Here is a 5499-nt window from a genome sequence, read left to right as displayed (position 1 = left end):
CGGTCTGATCAACTGTGACCTGAAAATATTAAATGGAAAATTCCAGACATAAACCATTGCACACTGAGCAGCCTAATGAAATCTTGTGCCATCTCGCTCTGTCCTGCCTGGGCCATGGCTCCTCCTTTGTCCAGTGTGTAGATGCTGTGCACACTCTGCCCGCCATTAGCAGACGTCCGGGTTATGAGATTGGCTGCTGAGGAACTGCAGTGCTTCTGTTACAAGTAACCATTGTTTGACTTAATGATGTCACTAGAGTAATGATGCTGGCAATTTGGATATGCCAAAGAGCAGACATGAAGTGGTGTGTAAATGAAAAGGTAGCCTTGGTTTTCCTTGGTTTTGTGCCATTTGCAGCTTCAGGCATCCACTGAGAGTCTTGGGATGCATCCTCCATGAATAAGCGCAAATTACTGTAAGTATTTTTCATCATGATCATCATCATTGCTCTTGCTGTAGTACTGTTTCTTGTGGAAAGATTCTTCAGTATGCTGCCAAGTAGTCTAAACTTGGATGCTGATATTCTAACACAATGCCAGGCTGGTGGTCTCCTCATATCTTCCTGATTCTATTTGAATTCCCATCCATCCCCCTCACTGTGGGTGGTGTCCTAAGTCTGAGAACTCTTCTGTTTAACTTATCTGGAAAGCAAGGCCTTCCGTGTGTGCCTGCGTGTGTGCAGCTGTGCGGCCTGGCTCCTGGCCGTGGGTGGATGGCACCTCCTCTCCCCGCATGCAGACTTCCACCTGGCCCCATTACAAGCCTCAGCCTTGCTCGTGCTTTTCCAAGCACCATGCACCCTGCACGAGGGCCTTCCGAAGTTCTGCAGGGCAATTTCATTCATTTTTCCGGTTGTTTTGCTCCACTGTTGGCATATCTATTGTTTTACTTCTCATTTCACTTTCTCGTTCATAACCTGAAGTCACCAATAACCTTATTTCCTAGGAATGTTGAAAGAATTAAATGAGGTAACACTGGTGAGAAGTCTGGTGCCCTGCTTTGTCACATAGATCACTGATCACTGAGGCCCGTTCCCTCCTTCCCCACCTCCCTGTCTCTCCTCACCCTTTCTCTCCTTTCCCTTCTTTTCATCTTTCCTCCTCCTCAGCATTGTGCATTCATACACTTCAGCTACCTCGGGCTGCTTTCAGGATGCAGTTTGTAATTGCTGCAGCATGGTGTATAGTGTCTGTGGCGGATTTATTTCCTCTCATGTTGCTTGTAAGTTGCTGATGTGGAATGAACGCTGAGAATCACTCAGAAGCAAACAAAGGGGATAGAAACCTGCTGGTATAAGACTGAATCTGAGACATGTACTTTAAAAAAAAAATCGTTCTCTTCTTCGTCTTAAACTGTGCCCATCAGAGGCCCATGTAGGAAGAAGGCTACCCAGCCCTCTGCTGGAGGCCTTTCTCCTCCTGGGAAGCTTGGTTCTGAGCTGGAGGGGGAGATGGAAGTTTACAGTCCCAACCCTAGTCGATGGCCTTCCACAGAGTATATTAGAAACAGAAGGGGACTTAGAAAGAAGCCAACCTAACTGTTCCTGGAAGAGAGAGGCTGGAACCCAAAGACTGCACTTCTCTCAAGGGCAAAACAGTTTATGGCCAAGGCTGGACTAGGACTTGAGTCACACCTGGTCTGGGTTCCCTCCAGGTCCAAGAAATGCCCTTTTCTGTTCCCTCCTCTTTTTCTTCTCCAGCCTGTGGCTGTTTCTACTGCCAGTTGGTTTTGGTTCTGCTTTTATTTTGACTTAATTAATTCAGCAAATATTTATGGTGTACTTCACAGTGCTAGGCACTGTTCCGGGACCAGAGGCACAGATGGACAGGCCTCTGTCTCTCCCATCAAACTGCTCGTGGGTGGCTGGGAAGCCTGACATTGAACACGTATTTTTGATTATGCTTGGCTGCTGTTAGAACACAGGGTAGTCTGGGGCAACAGAGGGGGAAAAAAGACAACACATAAACTTGCTGCGGGCGAGGGGCTTCTGAGAGTTTAATTTTGAGAGAATAGAGCTTGTCAAAGAGGAGTCAGGAAAGATGGAGAGGAAGATGGTCCAGGAAGGAGGAGAACTCATGTGTAAAGGAGGTGTTAGGATTCCCACTCAAGTTGCCTGGGTCCAAAGGGCAAGCTCTGTCTTCATAATACACTCTCCCAGGGCTGAAGACCAGGCTGCTCTGGGGGGCAATGGTCCTTCTCAGGGCAAGACAGAACCAGGACAACTAACACCTCAAATTCAAAGCTCTTTCACCCTTCTCTAGGAGTGCCTGCACCCCAAAGACCAGGCCCCTCCTTCCCTGAACCTGAGCCCACCTAATCCTTACATAGCTCATGGAATCAGAGGCATGGGGAGGCCTGTCCAGGGTGTGAGTTCTGAGCTTCTCACTTCTGTCCTGATCAGTTTCCTCAGGGGGGCCATGTCAGGGTGGAGACCAGAGCAATGGCACCAGGAGCACAGGGCTTCTCAGGAGGTGCCTCTGAAGCTCTTAAAGCACATTCATACACCTAAGGTCATCTCCTGACCCGGCCTGTGGGATAATACAGCCATTTCACTGGATGCCTGCCCTGGGCCAGGTGAAGTACAGACCTTTCTGCTCTCTGTTTTCATCTGCTGAATCCTCACAATATTCACAAAACCAGTGTATGTTACCATCCCTATCTACTAGCTGAGGGAATGAAGGCTCAGAGAGCTTAAGAAACTTTCCCAAGGTCACACAGCAAGGAAACTGTAATCAAGATGCAAACCCAAGTCTGCCTGTCTGCAGAGCCCTCACTCTGGAAAGCAAACAAACAAACAACAACAACAATAACAAAAACAAACTCTGAGAGAAAAAAAAAAATGTCATGGGATTTCACAGGGATCAGTGTAAAACCCCAGATTCAGGCTTGAGAAGCCCATTGGCTTTAAAAATAGATGAGAGAGAACTGGCTTAGAGACAGATCACAGATAATGTTCAATATCAGAGGCTTTATTTGACCATGTGACAGTGTGACCCAGATGCTCAAAGCCAAGCTAGGAGCAGTGGTGAGTGGGTGGCCACCAAGGGTATAGAAATTGTGTTGTATTGCCCTCTGCTTAGTCCCCACCCGTGGATGCTATAGCTTTAGAGAGCCTTGATGATACAGGCCGCCTATGAGCAAGTGAGTCCCTGCCACTGGGCATGTGCAAGACATGATGCTTATCGGGGACACTGTAGATGGGGCTCCTGCCCTGGATAGGGCAGGTAAAGAAAGCCCAGAGAGAAGAAGGGATAGTCCAATGGCCCATGGTTCATCAAGTGCAGCAGCACCAGATTCTCTGCCTGTGGAGTATATATCAGAGGCATAATGAGCACAGAGGACAGTCATGGGCAGGACACTCGAAATATAAACCCTAGAGCTTTGCATGCTCTACCCAGTGTTTCCAGGGCCTTGGTATGGATTTTAGAAAATTGGGAAGGGCACTGATAGGTGTTGGGGGTTGCACGGCCAGTCTGCATGTTGGGCTCTGTAAGCCATAGGCACTTGTCACAGAAACCCTGGATTCACAGGGACAAAGAGCTCTGAGCACAGGAACAAATGGCCTCAAAGCCCACACTCCCCACCCCCATCAATCTCTTCTTCAGGATTGTGCAAGACTCTGGTTATTGCACAGAGTGGCTCCTGGCAGCCTCTCCTGATGGGCTGGAGCTGTGATAAGAGGCACATTTCTGGGAAGCAGGAATGTGCTTGGCCTGGCAGGCTGGAGTGGACAGGGGCCGAGATGTGAAACAGACCCTGTGTGCACAGGAAGACGCCAGGGAGGTATGTGGACAAGGCACCCCCGAGTCCAAGTTGGGAGGGAGGCAAAGATGGGCTGAGGGCCAGTTGGGAAGGGGTAGGAGTTGTGGCCAAGCTTCTCCTCCATATTGTAATAAGTATTTTTTTCAACTGCTGCTTTGTAAGGAACTAACAGTGAATTTAATTCCTTTCAGGAAAACACTTTCCCACCATGGGCCTGTACACGGAAGTGCTTGCCTTCCATCTGCAAAGAATGGGCTCATACTTGAAATTCAGCCTATTGGGTAATGTCTCGGGGCTCTGCAGCTTGACACGATGAGACAGAACAGAGACAAGCACAAGGAGACAGCCCACCACGGTTGGTCTCACTCATCTCAGAAGCTTTCCCTGCCACCAGAGAGCCTCTTAGGGCCGCAATAAATAGAAAATGCAACTCTTACCTGGCTTGAAAAACTAGTGTATGGATTCAAATCACTAAAAAGTCCAATTATAGCTGTTCACTTGGGGTTTGGATTTTTCCTCCCAGTGTCTCCTGGCTGAACCTCCCGTGACGTGGGCTCCATTATCTAGACAGCCTTTGTGTTCATGATGGCAGGCTAGGATGACACCTGGTGGAACAAGGACAGTGCAGGGTTAGCTGTGTTGGGATTAAGGTGCCACCTGCTCTTCCCTAAACCCGTCACTGAAGCCAGGAAGAAGGAATGCATGAGATTTTTAGACAGAGGTCTCATCCTCCAGCCCAGGCATGGAGGTGTCAGCAGCACCAGAATCACATGGAGAATGAAGAATGGATAGATCCACAGGGGACAGTGGGGCTCTGTTGCCACCATTGTTGTGGGAGAATGACAACAGGTGGCCCAAAACTCAAGAAGAGTCTGTTGTACTTGCCCATATGTTTCATTTGCTTTTAAGTTAGCCATGCCCTGGCATACTTTCCAATGTTTTCCAATTCCAGTATGTTCCTTTTTTTGTAAGGTAGCCACGATCAATTTCTCATGCTTGTACTCAAAGAACTCTTAATAATAAATGAAACTTGAGCTTTGCCAGCTGGTGTGGAGATTTTCTCCTAAGCATGGAAATAAAGGAGAACCGATCATGTTTTGTAGTGAACTCATCTCTACCATCTGGAGTCCCTTGCCGGTCTAGGAACCAACATTACTCAATAGCTGCCCGATCAGTGATGGCACTGGGCTGAAATGCCTTCACACCGACAGGCATCTTCTGTGGTTTCCAGCCACAGGGAGAAGAAGAGATGCAGGCGGGACCCCCGCCCACCAGAGCTCTCTGATACGATCTGAGCCGTGGGACATAAAGAACCAGGCTGAAGCCTGACTTCCTCACACACAAGCTAGGTAGGGCCCTTAGTCTCCCTACACCTAGATTTCTCCTTCTGTAAAGGGGATGGTAACAGGCCCTGGCCTGCAGGGTGATTGTGAGGATTAAGTGAGAAATGATTGTGAAGGGCGTGGCACGTTGCAGCCCATGGACACAATTCTCAGTCCATGCCAGGCACACTTGTACTGTCCTCACTGTACATTATATGTATTGAATGCTAGTTCTCTATTGCTGCTAGAACAAATGACTACCAGGTTAGTGCCTTAAAACAACATGGATTGGGCGGCACCTGTGGCTCAAAGGAGTAGGTGGAGTATGCCGGAGGTGGCAGGTTCATACCAAGCCCTGGCCAAAACCAACCAACAAAACAAAAAAAACATGGGTTTATTATTTTACAATCCTATA

General features: G+C 48.4%; 1 long non-coding RNA gene across 1 annotated transcript; it reads left to right on the top strand.

The window, feature by feature from the left end:
* The first annotated feature begins 3562 nt into the window (after positions 1-3562).
* LOC111726360 lies at positions 3563-4212 on the top strand. Its single transcript, XR_002774153.1, has 2 exons — positions 3563-3783; positions 3954-4212. It is a non-coding gene; the product is annotated as an uncharacterized LOC111726360 (long non-coding RNA).
* The last annotated feature ends 1287 nt before the right edge of the window (positions 4213-5499 follow it).

This window comes from Otolemur garnettii, unplaced genomic scaffold (assembly GCF_000181295.1).
Source record: "Otolemur garnettii isolate 467f Iridium unplaced genomic scaffold, OtoGar3 scaffold00062, whole genome shotgun sequence".
In the NCBI taxonomy this organism is placed as follows: domain Eukaryota; kingdom Metazoa; phylum Chordata; class Mammalia; order Primates; family Galagidae; genus Otolemur; species Otolemur garnettii.
The sequence above is the reverse complement of the archived record's forward strand: the minus strand, read 5'-3'. Positions and strand labels throughout refer to the sequence as shown.